The following is a 21,677-nucleotide window of genomic DNA, read 5'->3' as shown; positions in this document are numbered from 1 at the left end:
TTTTCCTTTTTTTTTTATGTTCTGCCGCTACGTCGCGGTTGCTGCTGCGCTCGTTGTGTTGCGTCCTCTTTCTCCTCCTTCTCTTGCTCCTTCTCTTGCTCCTTCTCTTTCGCCGCTGCTTTTTCCTCAACACTTCTTCTTTGTCGACGGTGCTGCCGCCTGACGTATGTATATGTACCAACAGAGCGAGACGAGTAATCCGACATGTGTACGTTTGGGCGATAGAACCAATTAATGTTGCGGCAGCCACGTTGCCCTGTTGAGTCCATAACTCACCCAGCAACCTCCTTCCAGTAGATTCTTCGACGCAACTTCGAATCTAGAAGAGGTTAGCCATCCGTAAAGCTCCCACTACGAGCCACGTGTATTAACCACTCTGGTTCTCATTTTGCGATTGCATAATCGTGTGCTTGTTCCTTCTTGAAATTCGCACAATAATTTGTATGTTACTTAAATTTAACAATGTGAGGCAATAATTTATGTGTTTCGTATTTGCCAAATCATTTTTCAACGATGTTTAGTTATCTTTAGGATACTTGCGAGCATTTTCTGCTTAATTTAATAAACAGTGTTTATTCTATAAATTAATCTAAAAATAGGTTACTCGAGGCTTGCTCGAAAGAATTGCGGTAAGGAGAGATAACAGCTTTACCGACTACACAACAGCCACGTATTTACCGCCATCTGAAGCGATCTCCAATCAACTTATAACTTGGATTTCAAATCCGTTTAATTTCGAGGACATTTCAGCAAGATATCCAATTCTAACTTTCATTTATTTGTACAATAAACTCTTTTTTGCTTTTTCGTTGTAGATATTTTATGGCTTCAATCCTGTAGTATGGTAATTTTACTGAGAAATTTATAACCTAATATCAACAACGATATATTCAAAATCATAAATGTATTTTATGATTTTACGATTGCAAAATTAAACAAATTCAAATCAATATTTAAAGGTAATAATGAGAAACTTTATTAATTCGATGAATAAATGTCTGTATATCGTGTCTTTGAACTTTTCGCAATAAACAAGGTGTTTATATATGCTTGATTAAAAAGTTAAAAGAAATCTTTTTAAGAAACCATTTATCTACCTCTTTCATCTTATTTTTAACCATGCGATATTTTGAATTCTGTGAGACCTAACCTACCTATACTGTCTATTAACCATATTACATGTACACGATAACTGTGCGCATTCATAACCCTCACAACTTGCAACATTGTTTCTTACGCAAAATAAAAGGATCAAAAAACGGATAAATAGGTCCAACGATATTTTATAGGATAACGAGATTTCTTAATTAACTGAATAATGCGTTGATTGGAATTAATTGATCGACGCTTTTATAGGAGTAACTGTTTTCGAATCCAGTTTCAAAGGAGTGCCGCTACTCGTTACGCGAGTAATTACACATACCAACCGCATTATACTATGCACATTGTTTCTTATTTATTAATACTTAAAGGATCGCTTAGCATTCTCCGTCTAGAAGTTCACGAGTTTCTTTCGCGTAGTTTTTTTACATATCATGCCAGTGTGAATTAATTTAATGAAATATCCTTGCTCGCTTTGGAATCTGTAGTAAAGACTTGAAAACAACTGTATACCGTTGATTTTATAATATGAAACAGCAGATTACGGATATTCACCAACATAAACGAGATACGGCAACACCCCGATATGTTTCGAAAGTTGATCGCTGGTAAACTCACCGCTCGATGCTAAAAAGTGTACCGCTTTTGGTTAAATTAGGTTAGGTCCTGTCCGTTTCGCCAGCTCATCGAGATTGTCTCCGACTGTAAAGGCGCACTTCCAACTACATACTTGCCGCGTGAAATTTCGTCACAATACACGTGTATCCTTTTCTGCACAGTGAAGAACGGTTATCACGGTTTCAAGATCTCCGCCCCGTAACTTTGCTCTTTCGCTATGGCTACAGAACAGTGATAGTGATTCGCCTACATTCCGCAGCGCCGCTTTGTAAGTCGCGATTTATTACTAGCTACTTGCGCGCATGTTTACGTGTTCGTACGACCGAAACGATTCTGGTATTCCGTGCTCTGACTGATGAGGATGTAATGGGAATTTGCGAGCAACGCTCATGGTTAAACTAAGAAGCACTCCGTCTTAATTCGAACGGTAATTCTAACGTTAACAATTTACCGTATGAAATACTTTTATTACGTCACCGGCATGGTACGCGATCGTTCGAAGAAGTGCATCGAAATCTTGGGTTTCTTAACCTTGCTTACCTCAAAAAAACGTATGTATTTCGTTTCGATTGAGGTATTTTATGAATTCTCCAGTGTCTGTGCAACGTCAGTGATTTACGACTCGAATTAAATAAATACAAATAGGCAAAGAAGAAAGAGATTGTCCGTTCGAACTGTACTGTCGAAACAGTTTGAACTTTTCAAGCATCGGTGCACACTTACCTAGGTTATGGATAATGGGATTATAAGGCCTAGAGAAGAGCATGCGGTTAGGTGGGGGAAGTGACAGGGAGTGGGGAAGGGGAGAGTAAAACGCAGGGCTGCGTGCCTGCCGGTAATCACGCGTCGGGATAAAGTTATTCCAGGGCATAAATAACCGACATGTCTGGAATAAGGCATTAATTTATGTTATTTATTGCCCATTACGCAGCAAAGAAACATTCGCATGGGAAATAATGTATCATTCTCAACACGCGTCTGCGGCGAACTCGGGGAATCGAGAATGATTCAGAATGCCAACGAACGGACGAACAGCCGTATACGTATGTATACACCGTGCTCTCTAAGAATCGACAGAGATAATGTTCGATGTATGCGTGACTGTGCAGCACATCTTCGATACACACTGTTGCGTAACGCACAGGTACGAGCTAACAGATTCCTCGACGTTCCTCAAAATCTCTTATTTTAACTGTCTTTATATTCTCTCCTTTTTCTTCTTCTTTTGACACGTAGAATTTATAACCAAATTTCTGCCCACCCTTTTTGATACACCCTGTATAATTTCCACTGCTGTGTTTTGCGGTAGACAAGTGGCAGCATCAAGCTTGTTAAAAATAACAACAATAAATTAACTTTTCGTACGTACAAAGTGTTATGTATCATAAAAGCCCGACATATTAAATAGTAAACTAAATAAACTACAGACTGTCGGATGAATGCAATCGTAAAATGGTTCAGTTAGGGAAAAGTTCCTGTTCTTTACAAGTAATTTTTCGCGGTCGGGCTCAATACGGTGGTGTCTTTCCAATCTCGATTTATAGTTTTATACCTGCGGTGGAGAGAAGAAGAGATAGCTAATAGACAAGATTTACTACGGCACGCCCGTCTCAATTGCGGAACAAATTTATCTTCTCTGTGGTCAGCAGCCTTCCCACCGCTTCCTAGCCTCAATCTTGGTTCCGCTTCTCGTGAAATATTGGCTTACCCCCGGATTCGAAAGTTACTTGACAAACGAATCGATGTACGCTCGAACGGAGAGAAAAAGAGGGATCCTCCCGGCGGGATTGCCGCTCCTGTAAACTTTCCCGCTTCACGATGTCCCGGAGAAAAGCTCTCACTTTCTTTTCCCCTTTTTTTCAACTCGAACAAAATCACATGCAAATTGCGTTCCACTCGTGCAATTAACACAACTTACCACTACCATTATTACTCTTTCCACTAATACTGAAAAGAAACGTTGAAAGCAACGATCATTTGTTTAATTTTGCGAATTCAAGAAATTAGACAAAGTAGAATTTCTTTTTTAAAATTCACGAACAGAGGTGCGCGGTATCTTTTACACTTCAAAGGGGCTAATTACCAAACATCGAAACCTTTCACTCACGTCTCGTTGCCTATTCATACAAATACAACCTCTGACCTGAACCAAACTGTTCCACGCGTTAGGGCACCAGGGCCGTATTTACTATAAGGCGCGTTAGGCGCATGCTGGGGCTACATTTTAAAAACTTACTCCTCACAAATAACAATATAAAAACCAGCCTAGTTGTAGTTGCAAAATAAAATACTTCTTTTTAAATATTAAATTCAAAATATAAAAACAAAAGGTCGCTAAAACCGAAAACACTAAATTTATGAATTTAATTAACTGAAACAGACGAATACACGATATTAGACATACACACTTAATGTGTAAAAAGAGTAGAAACTCGATCTAACGTTTTACCCTTCGTTGACGACGAAAAACGTTAAGATATTTCTTTTAACGTCTTGTAAAATATAGTTTTTCTTCCTAACGACGATGAAAATTTCTACACACCAAAAGTGTCGTCTAGAAGGGTCTCAGATATTGCATCTAGGGTCTGCAAAACTATAAATACACCCCTGTGGGGCATAGATCTTTTAGGTAGCCTTACTATGGCTAGTCCACTCTTGTTCCTTCTCTCCTCCACCGACTAACGCATCACCGTAAGAGAAATATTGGTGTCTATGTCATATTATAGAGGGAAGCACAGTCTCCCATGTGACAAGTTAACTGTGCATGGTAGATTATTGTCGAAACGCATTCCCGTGTGACAAAGCGTCGCGGTGTGCACGACACATTCATACACACTGTATAGTTGACCGATAGGCAAGATCTTTGGGCAAGTAAACACGGTTAATGGAGTTGTTGCGCTCGGTCGCTAAGCCAACGCGTATATGCAAAGGCGAGAGCGTGACTGTTGGTGTGTATCTATCAGTGGCACGAGGTATATACGTGCACGTTAATACGTTTGATACCTTGACTGCGTAATCTTTCGCAGGGGCAGCAGGAGGTAATTAGCAGTAACGGACAGTTACGTCCGATATACGAACAATGGAACATTGGCGATGCGATGGGAATAGGAAGAGGGGTGATGGCTGAGCGAGTATGATAAATGAACGGCGCCTGACAAGCGGCCATCGTTGCTCAATGATGGATGGTCAACGGTCCGCTCCCTAATTATTTCATACTTTGCAATCAGAACGATAATCCATCCGCAGTACCTGCAGCCTGTCACGGATAAATCATCGGTTATCATTTCTGAGTCACAACACGTGTGCCGCGGCCAGCGTCACAAACAATCGGCGAAAGCTTGTAATGCCGCATTAGTGTCAAGGCGAGTCGTTAATTCTACGCCATCGAGTCACCAGAATATCGCCCGAGTCCACCAAATTGCCCGGCATTATACGAATTTCCACTGTACATACCATATCTCTCTGAACTACGTTTCATAACTGTGAAATTATCCAAAAGTTTCGGTGCACGATTACAGGTTACCAGCGAATTTCATTAAAAGTCAAATGATTCGGCTTTAGAGAAGAACTGGAATTTTTGCGAAATAATTAGGACGTTGTTTCGAAATGGCTTCAGTAGCCAATCGAGATGAAATTTGATGGGTGTTACGTGGGGTGTGAAATAACCTCAAATATAAAATTTTAGCTTCGGGGATTCACCCGTTCGAAAGATACAAATTCTCATGTTCAAAGCATTTTCTACGATATTTGCTTGCTAATTATGTACCTACTTTATGCGCTGAATTACAATTTGAATGGACTCAGAAACAACGTCGAATTGCTATGATACAGTCATGATCGGTTTATGTGCTTTAAATATTGTATTAAATATTTAATACATCGCGCTTCGCGAAGTATCTGGAAGAACCTAAATAGCGTTAAAATTTTCTAAAATACCCAAGACATCTAGAATTAAACAAAATCGCATCACGGACATATACATGTAACTCTCAGATTTTGGAAGATTTGTTAGGTTATGTTAGAACCTGTATCTTCGGAACGACTGAATTCTCCCAGCTAAAATTTTATACTTGGAGTCCTTTCACACTCCTCGTAACACCCACCAAGTTTCATCTCAATATCCGATAATTATATTCTGTCTTCCATATCAACGTACAACTAACAAAAATGTGTTTTACGATCGTTTCAACGCCTCCACGGAGGTGTTGACATATTTGTAATAACGATTTATCGATAAATCGATATATTTCGTTAGTGTGGCTAGCATTTTTATCAGCAAGTGGGGAGAAGAATCGATGGAGATTAAATGAGGTAATAAGGTTGGGTATCGCGAAAAACATGATAAGCACGTCTGGGCAGTTTTTTACGAGAATGCAGGAACCTTGTAACGGTGCAGCAGCAGCAGCAGGCCTGTAAAGGAACGGCGGGTAGTTGGGCTCGAAACACACCCCTCTTCTCGAGGTGACGGCTATAAAACTGGCGGGAAACATGCGCGATTCGCCCGTTCACCGGTTCACCGGTTCGCTGTCACACACGCTCTTTCCAGTTTACCGGGAGTTACGAGGCTGTAATTTCAGCGAGGGCGTCTCTTTCGCCCTTCCAGCTTTATGCCCGCGTCTCCGAAGCCCGGCAGCCACTCTGACTAGCCTATATACGGGCTCGCTCGTCTCCTGTCCCACGATAGAAACGCTGTCGGCGACAAAGTTGAAGTTACGAGCGCGGTAAACTCGCAAAAGCTTTTTACAAAACTGTTAGCCGGTTCCGGGGGCGCCGGCAATAATTCCCAGTCACCGACTCCACCGGCTCTCCTACTCGAACGCATCCTATCTTCCAGCTATTCTCACAAGAACAGTACCTTGTGATCCTGTTCTGTCGTTTTCGCGGCATGCTCTCAAGATAGTACTTCGGCTTTCGCTTCAGGAGCATCGTGTTAGGGAAAGTATCACCTGTTTTATGCCGAACCCGCGTTTTCCATCCAATGGAACTTGATAATCCACGAGTTTCTGGCAAATGATCGCGATTGTAACGTGGATTTTTATCGATGAATTATAGGGAGAACACCGTATTCGCGGTTGACTGCTGTCCGGAAAAATTAAATAGATATAGAATTTTATTTTGTTATTAGTTATTTTCGTGAATGTTTAATCACGCCTATGTGGCAAATTCGTGGAAGATCTTTCCCTGTATAATTATTCCCAAGAATTTAATGCATAGAGAGTCAGAAAATTGAAAAATTTTGTCTGTTTTGTCTCAGAATGTTTGCATAGGTGAAAAATAAAAAGAGATAACATTCACGAAGGACCATTATTATCTATTTTGAAATGTTCCATTCGTCGCATTTATATATCAAACCTATTAATTTCAAAATAATTTCGACTTTAAATTTTCTCTCACTACATCATCCCGATGTATTTGTTTCACGTACACTACTTAAAACAAAGAAATAATACAAAACAAAAATGAATAAGAAAGTTGCGTCAGCGACACGTGACAATTCTTCGTCACGGAAAAGATAATCGAAGCGAAGGCTGTCTGAACAGACTATTTCTTGGTGACAAAGGACGTGGAACGTGGCACTATGTACGCAATGACTGTGTCTAAAATCGAACAGCTGTCTGTCGGTGTGTAAGGCATCGGAGAATGCTAAAATGCATGTATACCGAGTGTCACACGGCTGAATGCCACGGTATTTGATGGCATAAGCCCTGACGAACGGAGTTTATGTTGAAAGTGTCAGTATAAAATATTTGAGTGCTGGTCACGGGAGTTGGGCGTGAAGAAGGGATCTATAGTTGCCACAATATTTTTCTTCCGAGTATAAAGGAACATTATATAATTCAACGAAACTCAGTCCTTGTTCAGGCAAACCAAAATGGTTGCTCCAAGCTTTAACATTTAAAATTGTTTTCATAAATTTCATAATTTTCATATCTAAAAACTGAAGGGTTGCTCCAAGCTTTAACATTTAAAATTGTTTTCATAAATTTCATAATTTTCATATCTAAAAAATGAAGATCTATACATCGTTCAAAATAAGAGTAACCTCGCTTCGCGCATGGGACGTGCCTAAGGCAGGGCTAGAACGTCCAAACCCCCACTTAACCGCCTACGTTTTTCTCCGTCTTACCCTCTGCTACGCTCTCCGTCTACTGTTCCAGGCGTGACGCTTTCATATACACGGTGATATAATTAATTCTCTATTTACTTTTGTATTGTTCTCTTTTTGGTGTTATTGCTGCTATCGTTAAAAGAATGTTTCTTACGACCACATAAAGAATTTGAAGATCTATTCTGATTTTCTTCCATACCGTTTTGTAATTCTTCAAATATTATTTCTTTTTCTAATCATGCGACACTCTATGCGTTAAAAATCGTTCTTTGGTCGGATTGCTTCCCGCCCACCTTTCAGTAAGTTTAAAGCTGCACTGCATGATTTTATCTCCGAAAATCTTTAATATTTTTTCTGGAACGATTTCTGTATTAAACTAGTTGAGGACAAACGAATAAGCTGAGACCTTTAACTCAAAAATCAAACTTTCCTATTTTTGATTTGTAACGAATGAAATTTTTATCAACATATTTGTCACATTTTTCTGATTAAAATGATACCAAACACGACATAATTTGGAGCATATTTGCTTACTTAATAAAAGATGATAAGTAACAAGTAAATACGTAAATATAATCGAATTATTTCGCGCATTGCACGCGCGACAGAAAGTTGAATGCACACATTGTTGCAGTCTCTATTCTCGAATGCAATATTGATGCAAGCACTATGAATGAACGCGTTACTTTTGAATGCAACATTGCATGAAGCGTTATATTTGAACGCAAACATTGTTGGAATCTCTATTTCTGATTGCAACATTATTAGAAGCGTTATTTCGAACGCAAACATTATTACAAGCACTACGCTTGAATGTAACATCGTTACAAGCGTCGTTCTCGCTTGTAACATCGTTAACTTGTATTATTTTCGAATGCACATTGTGGCAAACGTGACATCGAGTTTACAAGTTTGTTGCTGCGAGTCGCTCCCGAAAATTGCACAGTGTTGCAAACGTGTTCTGGGTTTGCAACTTTGTTGCCTACGAAAATCGCACATTGTTGCACGACGCCCCGTTTTGCAACAATGTGCAAATTTTCGGGAGAGATTCACGGCAACAAAGTTGCAAGAGCGACAACTCCTTTTGCAACTTTGTTGTCGAAAGTCGCTCCCGAAAATCGCACATTGTTGCAAACGTGTTCTGGGTTTGCAACTTTGTTGCCTACGAAAATCGCACATTGTTGCACGACGCCCCATTTTGCAACAATGTGCAATTTTCGGGAGCTGTTTTCGGCAACAAAGTTGCAAACGACACAGCTCCTTTTGCAACTTTGTTGCCGCGAATTGCACCCGAAAATTGCACAATGTTGCAAACAAGTTCTGGGTTTGCAACTTTGTTGCCTACGAAAATCGCACATTGTTGCACGACGCCCCGTTTTGCAACAATGTGCAATTTTCGGGAGCTGCTTTCGGCAACAAAGTTGCAAACGCGATTATTCTTTTGCAACTTTGTTGCCGCGAATCGCTCCTGAAAATTACACAATGTTGCAAAACGGGGCGTCGTGCAACAATGTGCGATTTTCGTGGACAACAAAGTTGCAAACCCAGAACGCGTTTGCAACAATGTGCGATTTTCCGGAGAGACTCTCGGCAACAAAGATGCAAACCCGGTACGCGTTTGCAACAATGTGCGATTTTCCGGAGAGACTCTCGGCAACAAAGATGCAAACCCGGTACGCGTTTGCAACAATGTGCGATTTTCCGGAGAGACTCTCGGCAACAAAGATGCAAACCCGGTACGCGTTTGCAACAATGTGCGATTTTCCGGAGAGACTCTCGGCAACAAAGATGCAAACCCGGTACGCGTTTGCAACAATGTGCGATTTTCGGGAGCGACTTTCGGTTACAAATGAATAATCGCGTTTGCAACTTTGTTGCCGAAAGCAGTTCCCGAAAATTGCACATTGTTGCAAAACGGGGCGTCGTGCAACAATGTGCGATTTTCGACGTCAACAATGTTGCAAACCCAGAACGCGTTTGCAACATTGTGCAGTTTTCGGGAGCGACTTTCGACAACAAAGTTGCAAGCCCGGTACGCGTTTGCAACAATGTGCGATTTTCGGGAGCGACTTTCGGTTACAAAAGAATAATCGCGTTTGCAACTTTGTTGCCGAAAGCAGCTCCCGAAAATTGCACATTGTTGCAAAACGGGGCGTCGTGCAACAATGTGCGATTTTCGTAGGCAACAAAGTTGCAAACCCAGAACACGTTTGCAACAATGTGCGATTTTCGGGAGCGACTTTCGGTTACAAAAGAATAATCGCGTTTGCAACTTTGTTGCCGAAAGCAGCTCCCGAAAATTGCACATTGTTGCAAAACGGGGCGTCGTGCAACAATGTGCGATTTTCGTAGGCAACAAAGTTGCAAACCCAGAACACGTTTGCAACAATGTGCGATTTTCGGGAGCGACTTTCGGTTACAAAAGAATAATCGCGTTTGCAACTTTGTTGCCGAAAGCAGCTCCCGAAAATTGCACATTGTTGCAAAACGGGGCGTCGTGCAACAATGTGCGATTTTCGTAGGCAACAAAGTTGCAAACCCAGAACACGTTTGCAACAATGTGCGATTTTCGGGAGCGACTTTCGGTTACAAAAGAATAATCGCGTTTGCAACTTTGTTGCCGAAAGCAGCTCCCGAAAATTGCACATTGTTGCAAAACGGGGCGTCGTGCAACAATGTGCGATTTTCGTAGGCAACAAAGTTGCAAACCCAGAACACGTTTGCAACAATGTGCGATTTTCGGGAGCGACTTTCGGTTACAAAAGAATAATCGCGTTTGCAACTTTGTTGCCGAAAGCAGCTCCCGAAAATTGCACATTGTTGCAAAACGGGGCGTCGTGCAACAATGTGCGATTTTCGTAGGCAACAAAGTTGCAAACCCAGAACACGTTTGCAACAATGTGCGATTTTCGGGAGCGACTTTCGGTTACAAAAGAATAATCGCGTTTGCAACTTTGTTGCCGAAAGCAGCTCCCGAAAATTGCACATTGTTGCAAAACGGGGCGTCGTGCAACAATGTGCGATTTTCGTAGGCAACAAAGTTGCAAACCCAGAACACGTTTGCAACAATGTGCGATTTTCGGGAGCGACTTTCGGTTACAAAAGAATAATCGCGTTTGCAACTTTGTTGCCGAAAGCAGCTCCCGAAAATTGCACATTGTTGCAAAACGGGGCGTCGTGCAACAATGTGCGATTTTCGTAGGCAACAAAGTTGCAAACCCAGAACACGTTTGCAACAATGTGCGATTTTCGGGAGCGACTTTCGGTTACAAAAGAATAATCGCGTTTGCAACTTTGTTGCCGAAAGCAGCTCCCGAAAATTGCACATTGTTGCAAAACGGGGCGTCGTGCAACAATGTGCGATTTTCGTAGGCAACAAAGTTGCAAACCCAGAACACGTTTGCAACAATGTGCGATTTTCGGGAGCGACTTTCGGTTACAAAAGAATAATCGCGTTTGCAACTTTGTTGCCGAAAGCAGCTCCCGAAAATTGCACATTGTTGCAAAACGGGGCGTCGTGCAACAATGTGCGATTTTCGTAGGCAACAAAGTTGCAAACCCAGAACACGTTTGCAACAATGTGCGATTTTCGGGAGCGACTTTCGGTTACAAAAGAATAATCGCGTTTGCAACTTTGTTGCCGAAAGCAGCTCCCGAAAATTGCACATTGTTGCAAAACGGGGCGTCGTGCAACAATGTGCGATTTTCGTAGGCAACAAAGTTGCAAACCCAGAACACGTTTGCAACAATGTGCGATTTTCGGGAGCGACTTTCGGTTACAAAAGAATAATCGCGTTTGCAACTTTGTTGCCGAAAGCAGCTCCCGAAAATTGCACATTGTTGCAAAACGGGGCGTCGTGCAACAATGTGCGATTTTCGTAGGCAACAAAGTTGCAAACCCAGAACACGTTTGCAACAATGTGCGATTTTCGGGAGCGACTTTCGGTTACAAAAGAATAATCGCGTTTGCAACTTTGTTGCCGAAAGCAGCTCCCGAAAATTGCACATTGTTGCAAAACGGGGCGTCGTGCAACAATGTGCGATTTTCGTAGGCAACAAAGTTGCAAACCCAGAACACGTTTGCAACAATGTGCGATTTTCGGGAGCGACTTTCGGTTACAAAAGAATAATCGCGTTTGCAACTTTGTTGCCGAAAGCAGCTCCCGAAAATTGCACATTGTTGCAAAACGGGGCGTCGTGCAACAATGTGCGATTTTCGTAGGCAACAAAGTTGCAAACCCAGAACACGTTTGCAACAATGTGCGATTTTCGGGAGCGACTTTCGGTTACAAAAGAATAATCGCGTTTGCAACTTTGTTGCCGAAAGCAGCTCCCGAAAATTGCACATTGTTGCAAAACGGCGCGTCGTGCAACAATGTGCAATTTTCGACGTCAACAATGTTGCAAACCCAGAACGCGTTTGCAACATTGTGCAGTTTTCGGGAGCGACTTTCGGCAACAAAGTTGCAAGCCCGGTACGCGTTTGCAACAATGTGCGATTTTCGGGAGCGACTTTCGGCAACAAAGTTGTAAAAGGAGTTGTCGCGTTTGCCAGAATGTGCATTCGGAAATAATACAAGTTAACAATATTACAAGTTTTTCGGGAGCGACTTTCGGTTACAAAAGAATAATCGCGTTTGCAACTTTGTTGCCGAAAGCAGTTCCCGAAAATTGCACATTGTTGCAAAACGGCGCGTCGTGCAACAATGTGCAATTTTCAACGTCAACAATGTTGCAAACCCAGAACGCGTTTGCAACATTGTGCAGTTTTCGGGAGTAACAAAGTTGTAAACTCGATGTCACGTTTGCCACAATGTGCATTCGAAAATAATACGAGTTAACGATGTTACAAGCGAGAACGACGCTTGTAACGATGTTACATTCAAGCGTAGTGCTTGTAATAATGTTTGCGTTCGAAATAACGCTTCTAATAATGTTGCAATCAGAAATAGATATTCCAACAATGTTTGCGTTCAAATATAACGCTTCAAGCATTGTTGCATTCAAAAGTGACGCGTACAACAATGTTTTGCAATCGAAATAGTGTTTCCATCGATGTTTGCTTTCAAGAACAGAGACTGCAACAATGTGTGCATTCAAGTTTCAAAGATGAACAGTGAAATAAAAGTATCTTGCTACTTAAAAATCACCGTTCAACGATATAAAAGTTCTTTTCCTGCTACTGCAACCGTGTCCCACACCTCGATCAATTTGCAACCTCAACTCACACGGGAGCAAAGGCTCCGTGCAAACAAAATGTAATTATACATTCTTAGCATATTTCTCCACCCCTATAAATAACCCCTCTATGTAGAGCAACTTTACAATAGCTTCACAAGAACATAAAAAATTGTCAAAGAAAAATATAAATATGTGTACTCAGTTGCCCCCATAAAGGGTTAAAAGAGTGAATTGTACAATTCTCATATACACAGGAATTCAAAAAACAAATGTCTATTACCATTTCGTAGTAAATTCTCACCTGTATCGGAAAAATAAAGTGTATATACGTATTACGAATTGAAGATGTTAAGGCATTATCTCTGTCCAGGGAGGCGCAGAGCAATCAAATTCCTCCGGTGTTAAGTGGTTAAAGTTGTTTCCATAGACAAATGGTACGGTAGCTTGAACGTTTCGACTGACAGAAGTGATGTCAGTTTAGCATGGAACAACTAAGATTATGAACGGCACCGGAACCATCCATACATACGAACATGCACGGATAATGTTTGCATAGCGAGTTACCAACGAATGCTACTGTATACATAGGACTGTCGTCGGCGTCGACATGTGTATGGCGTAAATAAGGTAGCCACGGTTGCTAACTTCGCTAAGTGTCTTTCCAATCTGTATGCATTCTCCATTAGTATTTATTAGTGTAAGAGGGAGAGAGAGTTGATGATCAGCAAGTGGCCACCCTACGAAACACGAATACTTCTATACATTGCCGTCCTAAACAAGCAACTCCAATCTCGCTGTGCCTTATCGAATACTCGAAATTGCTGTTACATATATACACCGGTTGCTTTTTCCTGCTACTTTCCATTCTAGGTCACGTGTTAACGAATTACAATTACCAAGCTACCATTATTCCCTTTGTCGCCGTAAGAAGAAAAAAAAAGAAGCTATATTTTACACGACGGTTAAAAGCAACATTTTCACATTTTTCATCGTCAGAGAAGGGTGAAACGTTAGATCGAGTTTCTACTCTTTTCACACGTTAAGTGTGTATATGTGATATCGCGTAGGATCATTTTATGGTGTCAGTGGCGCGTTTATAATTTCTGAGGTCCTAGGTGCGACATCATTAAGGCCTCAAAAGAAGAAGTCTATTTCACCTAATCAAATTCATAAATTCAGCGTTTCCGTTTCCAGCATACTCGTGTTTTTATAAATTTAATATTTGAAAAATAAGTATTTTAATATAAGGATAACTGGGATGTTTGTTTTTTATATTATTGTTTGCGAGGAGTAAGGTTTTAAAATGTGCTTAAAGCGCCTTATGTTAAAGACGGCCCTGTAAGGTGTTACTTTTAATCACTGGATATACAATCGAACGACTCCAGAGTGATATTTATACTGGTTTCGAGCAGAAAATTGAATAATCTCGCTCGTTAATCAGTTTTGGATAAAATGGTTACTCGATGCTATTACGTATACCTACAAGATGAAGAAAAATCTTTGGAAATTCGCTTGGATCGAATGAAAATCTGGCACAGCTGGAGGAAAAAGAAATATTACGAACACGATATCGTCGGTGTCGATCAATCAACATAGGCAGTAGTGGATAACCACACAATATGGTAAGAGGGATCGAGATGGATAATGGATTGCATGGTGAAAGGAACTCGTTAAATTAGTTTCTAATCTGTCCGATCTCTGAAAGCATCGAGTTCCAGGCTTCGTTCTCGTGCGTCTAATCATTAATCTCTGCCAACAGATGTGCCGTCGTCATTGATTTAAATCACCGTTACGTTGGTTAACCCTTCCTAATCTAGTCTGCCCGTCTGGACTGGCTTGATGTTTGATCCGATTGCCAGGACGACGTAACAAGATAACATATACTTGCGTATACGGGGTGACCCATTTTAATCTAGAAATGCTAATATTTCGGAAACTACGTTTGCAATTGGAAAACCTGTTTTTCACGGGATCAAATGAAATTGAGGTGGACACTGGTACGCGCAGGTGTACAAAACCGTGAAATGTAACTTTGTCACAAAAAGTATTACACAGACAATATTTACTTTGAATGTAACAACAAAAAGAAGAAAAGCCTAGTCAAATAGGAAATATAATGTATTTAAAAAAAATCTACCCCAAGTCCTTTAAACTTTCTTTTACAATATGCCAATTTTCTGCACGTGTTTCGCTTAGAAAACGTTACAACAAGCTATCAAACTTCGCCTTGCTTGCTGATTCAGGTAGTTGTAAGGGTCCTAAGGCAGGTCAACGGTGTCTTTTGTCAGGAATTTTATTGCAAGAACACTGCACATGCATCCCTTCGACTTTAAACGTGGATTAACTATATCGGTTATTACGTTCATAATGACTCTTGACAATCTACTTTTAGCCGACGGTATTTTTGCACGGCAGTAAAATTCTCGAACGTTAACCTACTTTTCTTCGGTGTTTCAAGGGTGTAAGAATGTTTGTTCCATGAAAATTAAAAAAAAGAAGAAACAGAGAAAAGGATATATTACGTTTATTTGAAAATTTACAACGGTCAGAATACTCCCTTAACTATCGAGTTTCGAGGATATTACGATTACTGTTAAAACGTAGCAAGAGAGAGAGAGAGAGAGAGAGAGTGTGTGTTAGTTTTTGGGAAGCTATCAGAGCCAAAGAGTGGTTGTTTCTAATGGCTGGTAGTAGAGCGCAAAGCCATCTTTCAGAGCGAGAAGGGAGGACGGGGATGGAGACGGGATGACAGAAGAGCGACGATCTTTCGACGAAAATTTCGGTACACGCTCTTTGCGGGGCTGGAAGCCGTCCGTAGCTCGTGAGCGAACTCGGGATAGTAAATCAACCCCGAGAGTGAACTCTCGGCGGTGGCAAACAATGCGCGGCGTGACGAAGGTATTGTCGAGTTTACGCCCCACGGGGTGCTCTGCGGCTAACATCCAGAGCTCAGTTCACTCACCATTATGGAAAGGGGAAGGGAAGTTAGAAAGGTGGGGGTACCCCATCAATTACATGGGAAATTGCGCTCGCATTATTTATGTGCGTATACACCGACACGGGCTGCACTAGGCCACGCCACAGTTCTCTACACTGGTTATCGATGGCCCGACAAAGAGGACATAAATAACACCTTTTGTACCAACACCAGCGCGTTTCTAAGTATAGGTCAGCAGACGTATGTGCACGTATCACGCGTGTTCCTAAGTACGTGCCCTCTCCCATCATTTCTGCAGCATCTTTTCCGCTGATCGCGTTCCACGCGGACGCTCTACGATACTACGCGCACAGCGTTCGAATAATTATTGCTCGAATTTTTCGTATTCCATATTCTGATTAAATATTGATTTTACAATAGACTGTTGTGGATATTTCTCGTCTCTATTTTTTCAGAGATTGAAGTTTTCTCAGTTTGATTAAAAGAAATCGAAATTATTTTTATCGAGAGATTTGAAAATGGCGCGTAAATTTTTGTAAGCGTCGTATCAGAGACGAATCGATGAACTTAAGGTACACGAAGGAAAATGATACGGTAAAGGGTAACGCGCGAAAAGATAAGAGTACAAAGAGAAAAAGACAGATGGAGTAAGGAAGAAAGATGGATTACGTAGCTGGCGAGAAGGGCGACAGCTGTCGATTTCGTGCAGCGTTCGCGCAGAATGTTGAAGCAGGGTTCCAACGGACTAGCCATAAATAATGTGGCTCGGTTCTGGAGCATAGGAAAGGCTAAAAGAATCGGAATAGTAGAGAGGAAAGACGGCGGAAGCGAGTAACGAATGTTCGTGAAGGTAGCGCCATCCTGCGGGACATGCTCGTGTTTGTGCTCGTCGACGACATGGCGGGATTAAATAGTTCATTAGCTGTACGTTATACTAATCGTGTTTACGCTTCATCTGATCGATGTGTGGTGGGCAGAGGGTGATTATCTACTCTCGACTAGTTTCCTGCGGAGACATATGAGAAATCACGACGATGTCGACGAAACTTTGGTGGTACGTTTCGAAACTGTTCCAGACCAACTAGAGTAAGTACTACCGGCCAGACTATTCTTAGTGACGACTATTTGAGAAAATACGCAGACGCTTCTTTCTTCCTTCGAATCTTTCGCTCTTGTATAACCTCATCGAGGGCCAGTTTTAACACATTTTTCTGCTAATTATACGATTCTCTTGTCTGCGTAAAGAAGTTACTTGTGTGAAATAAAGAATTGATAAAATAGTTTCTTTTAATCCATACTACATTGCTGTATATTGGCGTATATGCATAGGGCGTACAGGTTAAGATGCAGAGTTTCACGACTCGCGTGAAATATAATAACGCAACTATCGTTTCCATTGTTTCTATAACGGAAATTACGGTTAAGGAGAATTATTCTCATGCAGTAGGATAGATAAATGTCGTAAGCTTTCGTGGGCAACAACGAGTATCGAGCAATGCATTTAATTAACCGCACCGCGTGCTATGAACTCAAGAAAAGTAGGACTGAGGATAATATGTACTTAAATTGCTCTTGTCATGAGTTATACGTATAGCATGCTGAGTATCCACTTATTACCAAAGCCCGATAACGATAATGTTTGCGCGAACCATTCGCCATTCCTTCTACCCTACACCTTAAACATGATCGTTTGGTAATTGTAGTCGTTCTATCGTTAAATCGAGTGGTATACCAGTTTCTTTTTTTCAACGTACATGGAAGTCAGCTTTAAGTTATTACTTTCTCGAAGGAGAAACATTTAATTATCTTTTACACTTGATACATAAATATTTCACATTCATTTTTTTTTATACGTAGCAATATTTATGGTCCATTTAGACTTAACACTTAATACACAAACACGTAATTACTTTGAATACGCAACAATTATGCAAATGCGAAAATTCGAGAAAGGAAGTTCTCACGAAAAATAAAATACAAATCAATATTTTTTACATTTTGCACAAAGGTGAACGAACTGATGAGGATAACTATTTAAAGGTTTTTATATATTTTCGACAGGTACAAATGGTTGAAAATGTTGGTTATACCGAGAATACGTGGTTATTAACTAACTTCGTTTAATTACGGACGATTCAACAGCGTGTGTCTATTAAGAACAATTTTCACAGTGCGTGTACATGATGCATTAATAATTTATGAACAGTTAATTTCTCGGTTATATCACCTAGTTTCAAATACGTAATTTATTAACGTAATTTCTAATTTCATATCTCTTTAGCCGATTATTTCGCTAGTATAATGTTTACCCTAATTGTGATATACAGACATAGGATATATAGACGTATATAGGATATTTGTGCAACGCAATTGCTAACAATTTAAGTCCATGCGTCACGCTACATGTTTTATTCTGTATTATAACGTAACACCTTTGATTTATAGGCGGTATTAACATGAATCATTTATCACTGTATTGTATCTGCTAGAATATAACGTTCGGTGAATGCGAATCCTGTTGATGCAACATTATGCACACTTGCATAAATCACTCAACACGTAATTAAGCGATGATCAGGTATCTAATTGGGTTATACGCGTCACTTATAGCCGCAATAACGACCACTCTGTATAATCCGTGTTTTTCACAATCTGTGGGAAGGTGTTTTCCAATCCAACAACCATCCAATGGAATCCCTACCAATTGTACATACATATATCGTAAAATTGCAAGAATACCGTTCTCTTGTTACACTTTTTTCCTTCTTCTTTCCTTTTAACGTATAAAAACGAAGAAAAAGAAAAAGGAAATATTTTAAGGTTAGAATTGGTCGAAGGTTGGTCTGTTCGTAGTAAAAAAAAAAGGAGAACAGAATTCTAAATTGCTGTCGCTATAGCCGGTGTTATCTTTGTGGTAGAAAAGGTAACGGAAAGGTTGTTAGATACGAGCAGTTTCCACGGAAGAGCATTAGCAGTGTTATTAGCGCTAGTTAGAGGATACGTTTTGGTGAGAGATCAGAGCGCTATATAATTATCCGAGCCTTCCCCTTCTGTCTATGCGGACGAGGACAACATGTTTATATGGCGCCGACTGCCAACTGAAGAAACTCACGGCTCTCTTTAGCCATCCTTGACACCAGACCAACCAACGATGACGTGCTTTGCCCATGTACATGCTTTTAATACGTCTCCATCTTCTGTTCTTCCTTTACAGTTTACACAAACATATTATACATAGTTAGATTAGAAGTAAAAAAAAAAAAAGATAATAAAAATTCACAGTACAAGAAAAATACTTGTAATTTGCTCAAAATATTATTAATACGTGTAAAATGAGTTTTCTATTACAAATATAATATTGTTATTTCAAAAGTGAAAATTCACAATAAAAAGAGAGATACTTGTAATTTGCTGAAAATGAATTTTATACGATAAATATAATATTGTTAGGTGTACAAATAAATAATTCATAACTTTTTTTTTCATATTCAGCGTTAATATAAGAAGTGATAATGCGTTCGAAGCATATTTTAAAGTATCTGACTAAATTTCCATGCGACGGCTTATTGATTTGCACTTTGGGAAGTGAAAAAGAAAAGTGTAACTTTATCAAGAAACCACATTTCGAATGACAGACTAAATTAACTTACCTAACAACGCGCAATTTCATGATCAATAGGAATTATGTAAATCAAATTGTCTGCATTGCACATGCATGCACATATATACATACGGTACAATCATGTAATTCTGTGAATAGTAATGAAAGGAAGTAACACTCGAATTTCCATGAAACAATTGATATGCATTTCGATGCAGCACGAACCTATACACGTTCGTGAATACCGGTGCCATTACCACCTCAATCTATTTCAGCCAAATTCATTAATCGTTACAATATGCATACGACCTAGTGTTACGCGCCCATTTAATACATATTTCCGATCAATTTTTACCACCGCTAGTCCTCCCACGCGTAAACAGTATTCTTCATTTTTATATTCTCGTCCTTTCGCTTCTTTTTTTCATTTTTCACCCGTAAACGAATAACACAGGAACGTATCGATATCGTTGATTGAATAAAAACTGATTTTATACATAATGCATTGCGCATCGGTTAAAATTCGTAAATTTTCCTCGACCGTTGAGAAATATTTCCTCGAATCGAAGGAAGTATTTTATTTTCTTGCCGTTTTCTCCGTTTTTCCTCGCAACGAACAATATTTTGATGCGATATAAATTTTTCCCGTCCAGGCGTAAAGAGTAAAACGATACGTTTGAAGGAAAGATAAGCTTGTCGGTGTTGGTTGCATGAAACATATTATACTTACAATGAGCAATACGTTCAATATTACTGTTTCGCAGATAGTGTTATATATAACGTTGAGAATTTAGAGATGTTTATTTTCAACGGAAATAATAACGGCAATCATTCAAAGCCTTCCCGTTAAGGGTGAGATTGTAAAAGAAAATGATTTTTTTTTTTTACAGTCGCTGTAAAGGTGTAAACTTAGTATTTCGATTGGCAGGATTGCTGAGGGTCTGCGAGCTTATAACTTATACTGCTTAATGACCTATCCCTGTATCCATTTTTCATGGACAATCGGAGCTATTCGCGTAGCCATTTAACACGCCACTGACGTGTTTATTATTGTGGCTAACAGATGACAAACTCCTCGCAAATCCATACACTGTGCGCTATCTTTATTGAATAGAATTTTACGACATTTTCCGTGAACGTTTGATCTTTTTTTTTTCCAGCGATAACACGAAGAAACAAATGGTATTTATACAGATACCTAAGCGGCAGTCCAGCCTTATTCGAACGTGAAACGAATGATTTAGAACCGCTGGAAAATCGTTTGGTAATCCGTAACGTAAAATTGTAAAGATCCAAGGATAAAACCTGATCTCGCTTATGCACGTCTCGCACCGTTCCGAAGCTTTTAAATTCTAATATTTCTAACGTTCACGTGATAAAGTAAGGAATATTTATGGAGTTCAGGTTTGATTGTATACTTTATAACTTGCCAACAGCGGGTGTAGCGTGTAAAGAGCAGAGATTTTAGTAACCTGTTAGTTCTCATGCTTCTTACTTAAAACTTCGGTAAAACCCCTAAAGTTCAGATAATTATTATTCTCCGGTACACTATCTCGGGAAGTTTCAAAAGTTATTTAAACTTTAAATACCACGAGAACGTACCTTAGCATGTCGGATTAGCAATTATATCGCGATGCTTTACATAATAATATTTTATTGCGACACCTGCGCGAACAAATGTGCCAACAGCTCTTGTCGGGCGCGAAAAATCTAAGTTGAAACACTTTTATGCAACAATTGTTACGCTCGCGAACAATCGGATTCACCGGTGGAATCGGATTTGCGCAAAAGTGCAATACGTATATATAAAAGCTCGCAGAGGAGGTGTATCACTCTTAATAAATTACGCGTAAACAGGTCGTATATATTTTTCTGTACAATGGAAGAGACCTGAATGGAATAAGTAAGGTACTCAACTTCCGTCAAAGCCGGCGGCGGTACGTTCAAACGTACGTCGTTTCACGCGAATGTGTTCCCCGTAGCCTCATTGACTGTTAACGAACTGAAAATTCACCCACGTTTATAGCGACCTTAAACTAAAGTTGGCAGATAACAGAGGGAAATGTAGATTTTGTTAGCATTAAAAGAGCCGCGGAAGAGAAGAGCGGCGGAGAGGAGGAGGAGGGGTG

Source organism: Habropoda laboriosa, unplaced genomic scaffold (genome assembly GCF_001263275.1).
Source record: "Habropoda laboriosa isolate 0110345459 unplaced genomic scaffold, ASM126327v1 scaffold65, whole genome shotgun sequence".
Classification (NCBI taxonomy): Eukaryota; Metazoa; Arthropoda; class Insecta; order Hymenoptera; family Apidae; genus Habropoda; species Habropoda laboriosa.
Note: the sequence above shows the minus strand (reverse complement) of the source record.